The following is an 18,071-nucleotide window of genomic DNA, read 5'->3' on the forward strand; positions in this document are numbered from 1 at the left end:
AAGGCCTTTATCCGATTCGAACAAAAGGGGTCGAGGTTAGACCTATCTCCTCTATCTACGAGGGCGTCCTCAAAAAGACACTCCCTCATACTCGGGTATGCTATGGCTCCTCTATGGGGTCGTAGTCCGGGTCCAACTCCGGATCACTGACGAGACCGTCGAGGATATTCGACCCCTAAGCGTCCCACGAAATTGCGCCAGGCGCACCCGGCGGTCCGGTAAAGCCCCGGAGAGGTCTGAAACGCTCCTCCCTGAACCACACACACCATGCTTTGAAGCGATGAGGAACTAAGTTAGGAAGCCCCTCGTCAACCCAAACGGTGGTCATGTACTCCTTGTATATCGTGTCCGTCTCCGGTGCAACGTACTCAACTATCTCAACGTCTTGGTCCACCGGGACCCCAAAACGTACTATCCATGTATCCATACTAAGGGCCTGAAAAGAGGTGAACAATGACAAATGAGAAAATCTCAATAAGCGGAACCGCTAAGCCTCGAGTAGGATGAAATTGTGCTTCGGAAAGACGAAGGGTAACTCATCAACTTCGCATGTCACAAAACCATCAATTAAACACTCATACTTCTTACCTTTCGACGACACATCAAATTCACATAACTATTTACATGTGAAGTCTTGCTTTCAATCGACATGCGGCAATCGTGCATATTAATCAAGAACACGTCATACCATATAATTCATGCATAATGCATTCACACGTGTTTCGATTATTACGACCGCTTAGGGCCACGACCAGCACTCACATTGGTGGTCTTCCAGCGTAATCGGGCATCGTTCCGCCTTATCGGGCACGACATCATCTCGACCTTACTCGAAGATGGCATTTAATTAAGAGCATCGTTCCAACCTTCATCGCGAATGGCAACTGAAATCCATCGGGCACCGTCTCTTGCAATCATACAAGTACGGAATCATTTATGTGATCAAGCAAGCATATCAATCACTCAAGCCAATTATTATCCTCTACTTAGGCCAATGCAAGAGTGTTTAATGTTCACACACTTAGAACTCCTAAATTCCGCACACATAAAATGTACTAGAGTAATTGCACGTGAAAGAAAATAGTGCATATATGAAATTGGGGTAAACCTGGGCAGTTTGTATAGTAACCGAAATCCTTTCAAAATAAATAGTAAATGAACTCCAAAAATTCTAAATTTTGGATATGTCATAGAAAACACCTTGATAAACATTTCTTATGGAAAACAAAAAACTCAGTTCAATATGAAATCATGTCTTTTTGTCACTCAAAGTCAGACCGAAATCAGCTCGTTTGAATAGACTGCTTAGTCCTAAAAATACATCTCTTTCAGTACCCAAATCACCTTAAAAAGCTTCGAAATTTTTGTATGTCATGGAAAGAAAAGTCCTTAACAACTTTTGTGAAGGAAGCTTGTTGAAAATGGATCTGAAAAAATTTATAAAAATTTGGAAAAACAAGAAGGTCAGAGAAACAGCATTCCAGGGCAGTTTAAACACGGTATGAAGATGGGATTTCGTGCGACCCAAATGACCTCCAAAAATTCCAGATTTAAAATATGTTAAACTTCAAGATGTGAGGAAAATTTTTGTGAAGAAAACCACTTCAGATTCGGCCCACAAAGGTCTCTACAAAAATAGTAAACCGAAGAGGTACAGTAACAACAAATCCGAATTTTAAACCAAACTTCAAAGATTCAAGCCCCAGTTGTTACCCACCAATCTTCAACCCACAAAACTCATTCCACCAGGTCCAAATCATCATGCAACAGCCACTTGAACATCCATAAACACATATGAGGAATCAAGCTCAACCAAGACTAACCTAGGACCGATATGCATAGAATAACGCCCTAGCCAAGGTTTAGAAGAACCACTTACTAAACTGTTGGAACTATGAGCGAGGATGGACAAATGGCGATGACGATGACACGACATGGTCAGCGGCGGTGAACGTTGAGCGGCTCGGCACGGCGTGAATGGTGACGAGCGGCGTGGCACGGTGATGGTGATGGCCGGTGGTGGTGGTGGTGGCAAGCGTGGAGGGAGAGAAGAGAGGTTCTTCAGGCACTAGTTCAAATTGAACATGTCACCCTTCATAATAACTGATATACTTGATGAACAATCTTTCATTTGAAATCTCTCTAAGACTTTATTGATATAGATTTCTTGATATAGTCCTAAAATGCCTCGAGGTCTATCCCTATAGATCTTAATACCAAATATATAAGATGCCTCACCATATCTTTTATGTCAAAACTCTTAAAGAGAAATTGTTTCACTTTGCAATCCCATATCATTGGTTGCAAGTAAAATGTTAGCCACATAGAGGACAAGAAAACAAATTTTGCTCCTACTGACCTTCTGGTATATATATTGATCCATGACATTCTCTACAAAATCGAATGAAGAGATGACATCATGGTACCTTAAGTACCATTGGCGGTATGCTTGTTTTAAGCCATATATAGATTTCTTATGGTTGTACACCTAATGCTCACCATTACTAGAGGAGATCCTTCTGGTTATTTCATGTAAACCTTCTCCTCTAGTTCTCCATTGAGGAACGCCATTTTCACATCCATTTGATGCAATTCCATGTCAAAATGGGCAATCAATGCCAAAACGATACGAAGAGAATCTTTCTTAGATACAAGAGAAATGTCTTTGTGTAATCGATTCCCTTCTTTTGAGTGAATCCTTTGACAACGAGTCTAGCTTTATATCTCTCAATGTTGCCCAACGAATCCTTCTTAGTTTTGAAGACCCATTTATAACCTATGGCCTTCGCTCCATTGGACAACTCAACCAAATTCCAGATTTTGTTAGATGCCATAGAAATCATCTCTTCTTTCATGGCATTATACTTCAAATTTGATTCATCACAACTCATGACTTGTAAAAATGTTTCAGGATCATTCTCAGCTCCAACATTATAGTTAGTTTCTTGTGGATACACAATGTAATAAGGGTTAATACCATGAAAACCCCCAAATTGGCACACCTGTGACAAATTTATTCCAAACTATTTTTTTGATCACAAAAAACTCCAAACTGGTGTACATGTGACAATTTTACCCCGAACTATTTTTTTGACTGCCAAAAACCCCATAGTGGTACACTTATGACAATTTTACTTCGAACTAATTTTTTGACCACCAAAAATCCCAAACTGGTACACCTATAACAAATTTACCCTCCGTTATTTCCATTAAATTTGACTGTTAAATTGCTAAGTTTGATTACATGTGGTGGTTGATGGGTGTACTGATTTGGGTTTTATTTGTCATAAGTTTACTAATTTGTGATTTTTTGTGATATCTGTGACATTCCGAATTTCAGCCCATTTTTGGGATTTATAAAACGTGTAATTCGTCAGTGTGCTTATAGTAAAATCTCGCCCGGGAACTGATCACTCTCGGTTATTATTTTTAAATTAGAGATTTCGCTAGAATCGCACTCGATCGAATTTGGCCGTTATTTAGAGCCCAAACTTTGGTGTTGAATTTCTCAGAATTTCGGAACGAATTTAATTGGACGGTGTCGATATTATTGTGGCCAGCATCGCTATTGCCAGGAATATGTGAAAAGTGGATTTTTGACCGGGTGCGGATTTGGACTAGTAGACCTCCCTCGTAGTGTGTTTTAGGTTATTTCTTTTTGGCCCTTTTTCCTAAATTATTAATTAGGAATTTTGAGAACCGTAGGATCGTTTCCGGATTTGAAATCAGACCGTTGGATCGCGCTCGAGTACCTTTGACTTTGTGGCCTTCTCTCTCTCTCTCTCCTCTCTCCTCTGCCGCGCACGTTCTCCCCCTGCCCGTGCGTCCCTTCTGCCCCCTCTCTCTCTCCTTCTTTCTCTTTTTCTTCTTCCTTCTCTCTCCTTCTTCTTCCTTCTTCCTTCTTCCTTCCTCGACCCCGACTGGTTCCGCTTCTGCTTCTGCCCGCTCGACCAATCGCCGCCGACCGCCCTTCGTCGTCCGCCTCGCGCCCCCGTCGCCCGACCGAGCCATGCTGCCGATTGTCGCTCGCGACCGCCGCTCGCCGGCCCTGTCCGCCTGTCGCCGGCCCTGCCCGCACTGCACGCGGCTTAGCTCGCCTGGCTGGCGTCCGCTGCGGCCGCGTTGCCTGGGTCGTCCGCCGGCCCTGTCCTCCGTTGCCCGGCCACCCGCGACGTCGCCGTGTCGCCTCAGACCGCCGCCCGACCTCCCCTTTCCCCCTGTTTTCTCTCCCCGGCGCCTTCCCCTGTTTCGGGCCCCTAGCGTCGCCGCCGCCGCGTGCCGCCGTCCCGGCCGCCGCCACTCTGCCTCTGCCACCCAGCCTCTTCCCTTAGTCACCTCTGCCGCCCTGCCGCCCCCCTTGGCCGCCACCACCTCCCTTCCCCTGTTTTTCTTCCTCCCCGACACTTCCCCTGTTTTGAGCTTTCCCGGCGCCACCCCGTCCAGCCGCCGCTTGCCGCCGCGTCCGGCGAGTCCCAGTCACCGCCCAGCCGTCCGGCCAGCTCCCCCCTCGGCTGCCGCATCGTGCCGCCCGTCGCAGCTGCTCGTCGCCGCCGCGTCAGCAGTCGCCGCCGCCACGTCAACGTCGCCGCCGCCGCTGCCGCGTCGCCGCCGCCGCTCGGCCGTCCCGGCCCGGCCAGCTAGCAGCCCAAGCCCGGCTCGGGCCGCTTGCCCGGCCGTGCCCGAGCTTGCCTGAGGCCGTGGCAGGCCCGTTGCCCACGCGACCAGGCCGCTCACCCGCTGCTCGGACCTTGGCCCGTCCCGTTCGGCCGCTCGCCCGTGCACCCGGCGCGTTGTCTGTTCAGCCGGCCCGTCGCCCGGGCACGTCGCCCATCCTGCTCGGCCGTGCGCCCCGAGCACACCGTTCGGCCACCGCGCCCACACCCCAGGCACGCCGATCGGCCACCGTGCTCGTGTTGGCCGGCCAGCGCGCCCGATGGCCCGCGCCCGTGCCTAGTTCGGCACTGTTCACCCCGGACATTTTAGGCCCGAGCCGATTTTTCCCGTGCTAAAACCTAGTAAGTGACTTCCTAAACCCTACCTAGTACTTTGGGTACTTTATAGAATTGTTTAGGGTTCGGAACGGTTAGGACACGATTTAATTTAATTATATTATTATATAATTGTGTTAGTGGGATTGGATGAAATTATATGCATGATTTGGATGTTCGTATGTGGCCGATTGAATGTCGAGTTTGTGGGTTGGCATGGCGTGTCGTGAATTGGATTGAATTGTGAATATGGATCGTTTGGTGTAATTGGTGTGAAATTGATTGAATTGAATGGCGTGTGTATGCCTGTCGATTACAAGCCCGGATTGATCGGAGGGCTACGGACTTGAGACGTGTTGACGGCGGTCCGTGTGAAGGCATGAATGGCCGGTGTGCCAAATGGATGCGGGCTTGAGACGTGTTGACGGTGGCCCGTTAAAGGTGTGTTGGATCGGGACGTGTTTACGTCGGTAATTAGAATTGAGCCCGGATTGATCGGAGGGCTACGGACTTGGGACGTGTTGACGGCGGTCCGTGTGAAAGCATGAATGGCCGGTGTGCCAAATGGGCCTGAGGCGCAGTGGCGCGGGCAGTGAGAATGGACCTGAGGTGCAGTGGCGCGGGTCGTGAGAAAGATGTTCGGCCATGCATGCGATTTGAGTGTGATTGAATTGACTGGTTGAGCGTGTGATTGAATTGGCTGGTTGGATGTGTGGTTAAGTTAATTGGATTGATTGAGTGCAAGTGTGGTTGGTGTTTGAGCGATTGTGATATGTTATTGAATTACTATTATTGTATTATTACGTTGTGACTAACGTGTAGAGTTGGCATGGGCTTGATGACAAGGTAAGTACAATGATTCGAATTTTATATGTTATGGGGTAAATTGCATGTACGACTTGTCTGGGTACGCATTGGCCTACGTGGGGTATAGGGGGTTGCTTATTGAGACTCGTTCTCACGGTTATTATATAACCATTTCAGATCCGCGACCATGAGTGATTGGAGATGCTGCAAGGGTATCTCGGAAATCGAGGACGGGTCAAGTACCCGGCATTTTTGAGTTCCCCTTTTTTTTAGAGGAGTTAAGTTTGCGAACTATTGTCCCTTTCGAGGAATGTGGTTCTGTTGTTGTGGCCTAGCTTGGGGATTGTCTTTTTGTGAACGTCGTATGTATCTGCCAAGTGTAGGAATTACAGTTATTGTTTCGTGCTATTGCTACCCCTTGTCATTATTAAATGTCTGGGTTGTTTCTATTTGTTTCCGCGAGTGCCTAATCTTTGATGTTTGGGTTGGGTCAGCGACGTTCCTGAGACGTCGCGTTCAATACCACCGTTGAAGGGGTGTTGCGAGCCCGTTGTGGTTCGGGGCGTGACAATATCAATCCAATTTAACGGACACTAACGGAGGATAAATTTGTCACAAATGTATTAGTTTGAAGTTTTTATTGGTCAAAAAATTAGTTTTGGGTAAAATTGTCACATGTGTACTAGTTTGGAGTTTTTGGCGGTCAAAAAATTAGTTTGGAGTAAAATTGTCACAATTGTATCAGAGTGGTTTTTGGTGATCAAAGAAATAATTCAGGGTAAATTTATCACAGGTATACCAATTTGGAGTTTTTGATGGTCAAAAAATTAGTTCGGGGTAAAATTATCACAAGTGTACCAGTTTGGGGATTTTCATGGTATTAACCCATATAATCACTAGAAATTGCTTATTTCTTCATTTTGGCAAATCTTCTTAACGTTGCATCAACATTCTCTCGAGGAGCATGTTGCTCAACAGTTTCTGATAATTGCTGAACAACTATATCTACCGGATCAATATCAACAGGTTATGGAGCTTCAATGATTGGTTGTTCAACAGCCAACTGAACTGAAGGAGTGTTATGAACAACAACCAATCTAATACTTGAGATGGAAGGTTGGTATCTGAATGATCTTTATCAATAACAAGGTCCCTAAATTGATCGCTCCCACTAATTAAGTCATTTTCAAGAAACTTAGTGTTTATCAATTCCACAATCCTAGTGGTGTGAGATGGACAATAAAATCTGTACCCAATGGACCTTTCGGCATATCTAATGAAATACCCTCTTATAGTCGTTGGGTCTAACTTCTTTTCCTGTGGATTGTAGACTCTCACTTCAGACGAGCATTCCCAAAGGCATACATGTCGCAAACTCGATTTTCAAGTTTTGAATAACTCAAAAGGAGTCCTTAAGACAGCCTTGGTCGAAACTCGGTTCAATATGTACACTGCTCTCTTCAGAGCTTCAGTCCACAAGGACTTCGAAAGTTTGGAGTTGCTAAGCATGCTCCGCACTGTGTCGAATAAAGTTCGGTTTCTTCTTTTTTCTACACCATTTTGGTCCAGAGAACCAGGCATGGTATATTAAGCCACTATCCCATGCTCTTCAACAAACTTCGCAAATAGACCAAGTGCTTGTCCATTTTCAGTGTATCTACCATAGAATTCGCCTTCTTTATCTAATCTCACGATCTTAATTTGCTTATTGCATTATTTCTCTACTTTGGTTTTAAATACCTTAAATGCTTCGTGCTTATTATGAAGCAAGTAGAGATACATGAAACATAAGTAATCATCTATAAAAAAGATGAAGTACTTCTGACCATACAAGTCCATATCTGGACTACAAATGTTTGCATGTGTGATTTTTAATATTTTCGTACTCCTCTTGGCACCTTTCTTTGTCTTGTTAATCTACTTTCCCTTTATACAGTCAACGCAAGTGTCATAATCAGTAAAATCCAAAGTACTAAGTACTCCATCATTTACTAATCACTTAATTCTATCTATGGAGGTATGTCCCAATCTCCAGTACCACAGCATAGATGAATCTTCATTCACAACACATCGTTTTATACCAGTGTTATCATCAACATGTATCGCATTATAAAATTCATTGTCTTGTAAGTTAATTCGAAAAGGACCATCAGACAAAATACTACTCCCAACAATTTCAGATTTAAACGATAAACTGAAGGTTGAATCTAAAAAGTTAAAGTAATAATCCAATGATAATAGTCTTGAAACTGAAATCAAGTTTCTAGAGAAACTACGAAAATAAAAGGTCCTTTCCATATTCAAAACAAAACCATTATGGAGAACTAATATGCATGTCCCAATAGCTTCCACATGCGAATGCATCTTGTTTGCTGAATAGATGCATTGTTCACTTTCCACTAGTTTCCGGTGGTTTTAAAAACCCTGTAAGGAATTTGAAATGTGGATTGTAGGTTTAGAATCAATGCACCAGGTGTTGTGACTCACATCAACTATATTAGATTTATAACAAACACATGAGATTGGATTGATTTTCTTCTCAAGCCAGGTCTTAAAGTTGACGCGATCCTTCTTCATATGCCCCTTCCTTTTACAAAAGAAGCATTTGGATTCCTTTTTAATGTCAGCTTGAGGAGGTATCTTACCCTTTCCCTTTTGCTTGCCTTGCTCCTTATACTTTTCTTGTGTTGTCAAATGAGCACTTTCTCCCGATTCCATAAGTAGCCCTTCTTCCTCTTGAACACACATGTTCATGAGTTCATTAATTGACCATTTATTTTTATGTGTAATATAAGAGATCTTGAAAGGTGCATACTATTGTGGGAGAGTGTTTAGAATGTAGTACATAAGAAAAGATTTAGATATCTCAACCTCAAGATTCCTCAGCTAAGCCACAATGTCCTTCATTTTCATGATGTGCTCATGTACACCTCTAATACTAGTGAGCTTCAATGATGAAAACTTCGTAATTAGGGTCATGGCATGCGCCTTTTCCGAATTTTTAAATTGCACATCAATAGCCTCTAGCAATATTTTGGCATTGTTATGCTGAGCGATTGAACCACGAACACTAGCAGAAAGTTTAGTCCTTATGAACATTATACTAAGGCGATTGAACCGCTCCCATTGTTCATAAAGAGCAAGTTTAGCTGGAGTGCTAGCATCGGTAGGAGTAGGTAGTTCATCTTTCCGAATAGGATAATCAATGTTCATGCACCCTAATTGAAGAAGGATTAATGCATTCCAAACTTTATAGTTGTCATCGTTTAACTCAGGAATATTAAAATCAGAAAATTTCACAGGTGGTGAAACTGTATAATAAACAAACATGCTTATGTCAAAAAATTTGAGGCAAATTTACAAAAAACATGTTTTCACTATGTAAAACATGTCACAAGATATGAATCAAATAACATCAAAAACTGCATGTGGGCTAAGTATCTAATTTAAATAGATTCATAATTACTTTATGAAGAAACTATCATATTATATTCCATTTTCTTAATCCATGAGGGTAAATTAAGAAAGATAATTTGCTATTTCATCCTAATTAATCATATTAATATAATAAAAATTTCTTTGGAAAAAAATTATTATATTGATACGATTAATTAAAATCAATGTCCCTTTTCTATATATGATCCAAAGGCCCTTAATATATATAATTTAAGATAATTAGAGATGTTGTGGCTAATCTTCAATTAAACAAAATTATATATGGATGACTAGAACTTTAATTTCATGCACAAAACATTCACTAAATTACATACAGGGGAAAAACAGGAAATTCATGTGGCCAACCAAGGGCAGAATAGTTAATGCACAAGTAGGGTCCGCACGGGCATGTGTAACACACACACACCCATTCCACTACATGGGCGGGTACCGTACATGCCCCTGACCAACCACACAAGTGCGTGGTGTGCACATACCTAAAGCCTCCGCACGGGTGGTTTTCTCTTCATCACCCAAGTCTCGGCGGTCCTTGTCTCGGTTACGCCTTCCACTGCCTGGGTCTCCTCTAAGAGCCCACCTTTGACCAAATTAAGTAGTTTGGAGACCACGCCGGTGTGACCACAAAAGTCCAAGGATTGGCGAAAATGGCCATGAAATCGGCCGGAATCAAGCAAATTTTCATCGGATACAAACCCTAACCACTGCAACTTTCGCTACTGAATTAGCCTCCGATGATCACCCTAATGCCGGATTAACTTATGGCTTTTCTTGCCCATGGCGGTGCGACCATAATGGTTCGAAGCCAGGTGGTGGGTCGCCTAAATTTGGCTAGAATCAGCAATTTGTCTCTCGGCTAGAAATTGCCCTGGTTTTCAATTCATTCAAAAACCCACGAAAAATCACCAAGGCAGAGTTATTAAGAGGCTATGATACCAACTGTTAGAGGATTTGCGAAAGACTAAATATTTTGATTATTGATGGATGAACAAAAGCCATGAATAATCACAATAACATTCTGTACTAACCTCCAGCCATTGATCAAGTTCGATTGAAAACCAGATTTGCAGAGACTTGAACGATCGGTGAATGGGTACTTCTGGCAATTGCCCTCTCAACGTTGATGGTGTGTTTTTCTATACTAAGGGGTTTGGCTTACACCTATTTATATTTCCACTGGCACCCCTTCAGATTACTTCTTTCATCAAGACAGTTATCTTAACATTGGACGATTACCATAGTTATCACGCAGCTTAATATGGATAATAAAATGTCAATGAAATCAATGTGGGCAATAATAAACTGAATATGAGATCACATTATCAATCCGTATGATAACACTTTTATGAGGCGCAGGACCCACTTAGTTCAATCTTTCTCTATTGCACTCCTCTTCTAGTTTTATGTTTTCTCATAATTTATATGCCTTCAGTTCTTGAACACATAATTTAAATAAAGCATTGAAATATGAAAATAGCATTATTATTAAGTAAAAAAGAAGTCGGGTCTCCGGAAAGTCTTGACACTGATTCGAGAAACAATGCAACAAGGGTTCTGCAACTCATCCAAGTAAATTGTGGACGATGGAAGCAAATGCATCGTTTCCACTAGAAAAGATGGCATGCTCTGTGTGATGTCCCAGTGTTGGACTATTGACTTCTCACGTGCACGGTTGGGAGCTTCGCCGAATGAGTGAATGAGGAAATGAATTGGATTGCAGACCTATAATACCCAGCTCGTCCTCGGCATTATGAAGTGTCCTCATGGGACTTCGTCGTGCCTTTTGGTAGTTGAAGGTTCGGTTAGATCATTCAGTCCTGATGAGTTCTCAGTTTTTCGGCAAAATTCAAATCAGCCATTGTTCTACTTGAAAGGAATCCAAAGTTTTACTGGCATGCTCTCTGAATCAGCCAAACATCATTAGGATCTGGATCTCCTATGTTTTTCTCTAATAGTCGACTCAGATCTTCAAATAATATCATAATTTGTAGTATTCATTAGTATTCTTTAGGTTATTGAAGTTGATTTTTTCAACTTGCACTTCCTTGAGGTAATTTCTTCACCTCATTGTCCCACTGATGTCATGCAAGTGAGCTTGTAGATAATGGGTTTCATGTGCAATTGTCCCTTTCAGTAAGGATGTTATATCAATTGAACAAAGGAGCAGGTTCTTTAAGAGGAATTAATGACGTGAGGCTTGTCTCCTGTACTTGTACCAATTCATTGCATCAAGTTGGTGCATAATCCAAACACTATTTGTGAGATTTTTCTATGAAATCAAACTCTATGATCCAGTTAGTGTGGCTGATGAAAAAACCTAGAAGGATGAATTCTTTTGTTTCCTTGAACTTTTTTTATGATCCTAATGTCCTCTATGACTACGAAGAATTCGTAAACATGGTGGATAAACAGTTGTCCGCACCAGGAGAACAATGCTCTGGATCTGTACATTCTCTCGGTCACTTAGATAAGGTCGATGATTCATGTTTGACTCTCCTGTTCAGAGACCTGATCTCGAGTCCTTGTACTTGTCCTGTTATGTTTTTTCTTCACTTACCAACTGTAGGGAAAATGTTTGCAGAAGAATCGACTAAGCTTTCGATGCCCAATAAAAGAATTACTCAGGAATGTGAATTGAATCACCAGCGAATGTTGGACGAATTTACAACTTCACACCGGTCTGAATATAATCACAAGGAAAATATTCTTGTTCTATAACGTTAATACTGATCGTTTTCTCAAAGTAACGATGGAACCCTTCGTGTGTGTTTTATGAATTGAGAGGAAACGTACGTTCTTTTCTGTACGTTGTCTTTCTTTTCTATTTTCTCTCTCATAAGGAAGTTATATTAACTTCCCTCAATAGACAACTAATGAAACCTCTTCAAGGGGTGCCTCTCAAACATACATCTCATCATAGGCGAAACGGTGCCATTTAACATCTCCCACACGAACATGATGGGCTTGATAATGCTCTATCAAGAATATGAGGCATTCAACATTCATCTACTTTAGAAACGATTCATACTGGTAAAAAAACCATGCGACCAGTGAGTACACCTGCACTTGAGAGCTCAAATTATGCACTTGTTAGGGATATCAACGGCTATAACCCAAAAAGAAAAAATAAGTAAATGATGTCTCATAGTGCCTCATACATATTTTGTTACATCAGTCTAAGTATACTTATCCCTTAAAGGCTATACTTAACCATTCTCATAACACCATGTATTTACAATTATTACCGAAGCCACAGAAGGCGAAATAATTGGTCGACCGATAAACACATGTAATAGATGTAAAACAACAATAGTCTTCTTTCACACTCATGTCTCTCTCCATTTTAGAATAGTAGCTTTCCTAGACACGTCCCACAAAGCCATATTTTTTCATGACCGCCGGTAACATGCTAAAGTAGCAACATTGGTCTGTTACTTTGAGAATGTAGTCAGAAGTAACATAGGGCACAGAATGAAGTAATTAATTCAGAAATTACCTCAAGGACTCACACGATGAGTAAATAGGGATAATTTCACTTACCTCCCTTTCTATATGTAGTATGAATTACATGCTATAGTGGATTTCTCGATCTATAAGAGCGTGTATCATTTATTAAACATATCCACTATACGGATCTTAGCCTAAACATAGTCACATGCTTCTCATGTATATATGTTTAGCTCAAGTACTATATCAGCTCGCTTTCTAAGGCGCCCGATTAAGTACTTGCATCTGGCTTCCAACAGGTATACATGATTGTGGGACTATCATGTTCGGTCTTATCACACATAATCAGAGACCTCATCTTGATCCTAATTAAGACGATGTAAAATTGTATTATGTATTAAATTTGCTCTTCTAGCATTTATAGTACATATCGTCTCATCTCAACTCGCTTACTATAGCGCTTTAGGTGATTGCTCGTGCGAGTGAGCCAATCATTGCCTGGTGACATACCTTTCAACAATATATATGTTTGTGCTAGTCTCATAACATATTATACTAATTGATAAAACATCAATTTATTAATAGAAAAAATAAGTACAATACATACACGCACATAATCGAATGATCCTCAACAATATTACATATCACATTCTACGTAACCCTAGAGACAACTTGTGGGCCAAGAACACGTCTCTAAAAATAGCCTTGGTGAATGGATCAACAACCATCTTGTTTGTAGAAATATATTGTTGGACCATTTCTTTCTGCACTATTATATCTCTGATGAAATTGTTCTTTATGTCAATATGCTTCGTCCTACCATGATACTTAAGGTCTTTCGCATAGGCAATGGCTGCTTGACTATCATAATATATTGTCACCGGTCTTGAAATGTTAGTGACAATGACTAAACTTTCCAAGAAACATTTTAGCCATATTGCTTCTTGCACTGTAGTAGAGCATGCAATAAATTATGCCTCCATCATAGATAGAGCTGTGCTTGTCTGTTTCTTGCTACTCCAAGAAATTGCACCTTCGTTAAGCAAGAACGCATATCCAGATGTTGACGCTCATCTAAATCTCCTCCCCAGTCAGCATCTGAGTAACCTAATAAGCGTAAATCGTTCCCTTGAAAACAAACTCGATAATCCATTGTGCCTCTTAAGTTTCTCAGAATCTTCTTAACTGCTTTCCAATGTGCTTGACCAAGATTTGACTAGTATCGACTCACTAAGCCCACGGCATAACATATGTCAGGTCAAGTACACATCATAGCATACATCAAACTTTCGACTGCACTAGAGTAAGAAACAGTTTCCGTTTCTTTCTTTTCTTATGGAGTCTTAGGACACATCTTAGAGTTTAGGCATTCGCCTTGCATGATAGGGGTAGTGCTGCATATTGAAACGTTCAAGAATCTTCATTATATAAGACTCTTGTGACAGAGCAAGGAGTTTCATTGTTCAATCTCTTTTAATCTTAACTCCCAATATATAAGCAGCTTCTCCCATGTTCTTCATTTCAAAATTAGAGGACAATCATTCTTTTATGGTGATAACCAAACTCTTATCATTTCCAACTAACAGAATATCATCCACATAGAGTGATAAAATCACAAATTTATTTTCGGACTGTTTGACATGCACACAGTGATCTTCTTCGATCATCGTAAACCCAAAAGAAGTTATGGCTCGATGAAAACGAAAATACCACTGTCTAGATGATTGCTTAAGGCCATATATTGATCGATGAAGCTTGCCAACTTTGCGCTCCTGACCTTTAGCTATGAAACCTATCGATTGTTTCATATAGATTTCCTCATCTAGTTCTCCATTGAGAAATGCTGTCTTTACATCAATTTGATGTAATTCTAAGTCCAAATTTGCGACAATAGCTAGGATAAGGCGTATTGAGGCAAACCTTACAATTGGTGAAAATGTTTCCCCATAATTTATACTCTCTTGTTGAGTATAGCCTTTTGCTACAAGGCGAGCCTTATACTTTTCAACAGATTCATCCGCCCTACGCTTGATCTTGAAAATCCATTTATTTCCAATAGCCTTATGTTTGGGTAGTAGATCAACCAAGTCCCAGACATGATTTCCTCTCATAGACTCCATTTCATCTTCCAAAGCTTTTCTCCATTCTTCCTTGTCAATAGATGAGAGAGCCTATTCAACTCTCTTAGGCTCTGCATTGTCTTGTGTAGCAATCATAAATGCTTCCCCTTCAGTTTCAAAACGACAACGGGGAATGTTTTTATGATTACTTTTACATAACTGAATTTCTTGTGGATTCAGTTCACTAGGCGATGCGACACTCCACTAAGTCTAGTGTGTTAAGGTAAATCTCTATTTTCCTCGACCACATTAGCGGGTGTGTTATCAGGATCTTCCATCTCATATAATTGGAAATCCTTATCAATCTCACTTCTATTAGGAAAATTGTTCTACAACAACGTGACATCTCATGACTCCATTTCAGTCACACTTCATTAGCTTGTTCACCTATGAACAAATACCCTTTGGAGTGTTCAAAGTATCTAACAAATATACATTTCTGCCCTCTTGGACCTAATTTTCCATATTTATGGGAAAAATCATGATCATATGTTGCATAACCCCAAGGTTGTAAATTGCTTAAGTCTAGTTTCCTACCAGTCTATAATTCATAAGGAGTGGAAGTGAATGACTTAAAGGGCACACAATTAAGTATAATGGTAACAGTCAATAACGCATCTCCCCAATATGAGATAGGTAGATTTGCCTGTGCCCATCATACACCTAGCCATTTCCAATAGGGTGGTCCATTCCTTCTCTCGGCAACTCCATTTTGTTGCGGAGTGCTAGGACTAGTCAAATATCTTACAATCCCCTCGTCATCACAAAGGAACTCGAATTATTCATATAGATACTCACGTCTGCGATCAGTTATTAATGCCTTTATTGTTTTGTTTAACTGATTCTCTACCAAAATCATATATCGTCTAAAGCAATCAAATGCTTTTGACTTATGGGACTTATGGGAAATCAGAAAAACATAATCGAAACTCGTGAAGTCATCTATAAAAGTGATGAAATATAAGGCTCCATGCCTCGCCCTCACATTTAATGGACCACAAATATCATAATGTACGAGTTGCAATGGAAATTCAACTCTGGTTCCTTTACCAAATGGTTTTCTAGTTGCTTTTCCTGCTAGACAATGTTCACATATCGGTAGCTCAATCTTAACGAGTGACCTTAAAAGGCTTTCTCTAGCTAATCTTATCCATTCTTTGTAACCCAATGTGACCTAATTTAGCATGCCAAATATTTGCATCAACTTCCACATTACTAGAAGATGCAATCAAGGAAAAACAACCATCATCATTAACATTGAACACATCATAGTCAATGTCTAACACCATAAAACCATTCAGTACATGGCCAGAACCATAATAAACTTTTCTAAACTTAATATCAACATAATCACCATGAAAATTCAAAACATAACCTAAGCTAAGAAGAACAATTACAGAGAAAAAGTTCCACCAAATATTAGGAGCATAGAAGACATCATTTAGGAATAGACTTCGACCACCACGTAAATTTAATTTACATGTGCCGATACCCTTCACTTCAATTCTTGAGTTATTTCCAACATATATCCATCTACTTCCGATCTGTATTCGACGATACTCCACAAATGCTCCTCGATCTCTAACTACATGGTCTGTAGCTCTTGAGTCTATCGTCCATATAGGAAGAGATTCAGTAAGCATTACAGTGCTAGAAACAAAAGCATTACTCAAAGTAATAGAGTAATTTGGTACCTCTTTCGGCTTAATGCACTCACGAACGAAGTGACCCAACTTGCCACAATTGTAGCATTTCATTTTGGCCTTGTCCTTCTTACTACCACGCTTCTTGCAGCGGAGGGTTTTGGCTTTCTTGGGTGCCTGACCAGTCTCATTCCCTTTGTTGTTAAATTTGTAGTTCTTCTTACACTCGAAGCCTGAAACTTTGTTCGAACTAGATTTAACAACATAAGCATGTGTAGAGGATCTCGCAGCCTCTAGGCGCTCATCCTTTAATTCCAAATGACGCGCTACATCATCAAAAGTTACGATATTTTCATTGTGTGTCATGTTGATTTTCATATGCTCCCAACTATCAGAAAGAGACCTTATAACAGGCTGAACTTGCTGTTCATCAGTTAGCGTATGACCTACTGTCTTTAGCTCTTGTATCATGTTTGCATCTCCCGAAGATGCTGCCTCATTGTTTGATTTTGACGCTTTCGGAATGTGTCAAACTTGATGGTAAGCCTCCTCAATTTAGTAGCTGACATACCCCCAAACTTGTCTTTCAGCGCAACCCAAATTCCTTGGGCGTTATCAAAACTTTCAAATTCGCACATAAGATTATCTAGCATACAACTTAGCAACATGATGCGAGCAATGTTATTTTTCTTTTTCCAAGCTTGATAAGCTTCATAATCTCTTTTGTGCCGAGTAGAAGTTCCATACTCAAGTTCAACCATGGTGTGGTTAAGGGTTTCCAAAACCTCTTGTTCTTCAAGGATGTATTGAACCTTTCAATACCATATATCGAAATTGTCACCGTTCAGTTTCTCACCCTTATTGAGGTCAGCCACAATGGTCTTAGATGCCGAAGCCATAATCAATGACAACTATACATTGACATAATAAACGCAGAATGAATACTAGCACATTTTTTCACATTAACATACATATTTATTTTGCAGCTAAGACAAACTAAATTAATGATAATTTGACAAAAGACACTAAAGCGAAAGTTCACTATGTTCCCAATCAGCTTCTGTGTAACGATTCTCTACTATCATTAATTTTGTTCAATTTGCTCAAAATTTAACTTCTAGGTGAGGATTCCATTGAATTCTACCAACATATGAAGTCCCACTAAAAAAGATGATTATAATACATCATGCAATGATCACATTCTCTCATACAATCATAGGGAGCAACATGATGTAAACCAAAGTACAAGTTATTCATGCATCAACAATAATCAAATGCAAAATACAAATAAATAGAAAATGGATCTCTAGCCATTGTTCGAGTCTGCTTGGAACTAAAATTGCAACCACGTCAAGCCTTATATATATATGCCATTAATGAACCATGCTCTACACAATCTGTATGTAGTCATTTTCATGTAAACTAGCTTCTGTATTTCCAAAACAAAAGGGAAATATAGGTAAAATGTAATAATACCCCAAAAATAGGTGTATTTAGGGTTTCGTATGCATTTTCATACCTTTAAAAGCTTTAAACATATAAATTAATTATACTACAATGTAGAGCATTTCGATATGAATATTTTGGTACCAACCACACTTCGATCGGAGCTT

The 18,071-nt window shown here is 40.6% G+C and overlaps 1 long non-coding RNA gene across 1 annotated transcript; it reads left to right on the top strand.

Moving 5' to 3' along the window:
* Positions 1–6,767: 6,767 nt before the first annotated feature.
* LOC130138704 (uncharacterized) lies at positions 6,768–7,455 on the top strand. Its single transcript, XR_008817040.1, has 2 exons — positions 6,768–6,911; positions 7,126–7,455. It is a non-coding gene; the product is annotated as an uncharacterized LOC130138704 (long non-coding RNA).
* The last annotated feature ends 10,616 nt before the right edge of the window (positions 7,456–18,071 follow it).

The sequence above is a fragment of the Syzygium oleosum genome, unplaced genomic scaffold (assembly GCF_021117445.2).
Source record: "Syzygium oleosum isolate NSW1041296 unplaced genomic scaffold, Sole_v2.1 Sole_v2.08, whole genome shotgun sequence".
Classification (NCBI taxonomy): domain Eukaryota; kingdom Viridiplantae; phylum Streptophyta; class Magnoliopsida; order Myrtales; family Myrtaceae; genus Syzygium; species Syzygium oleosum.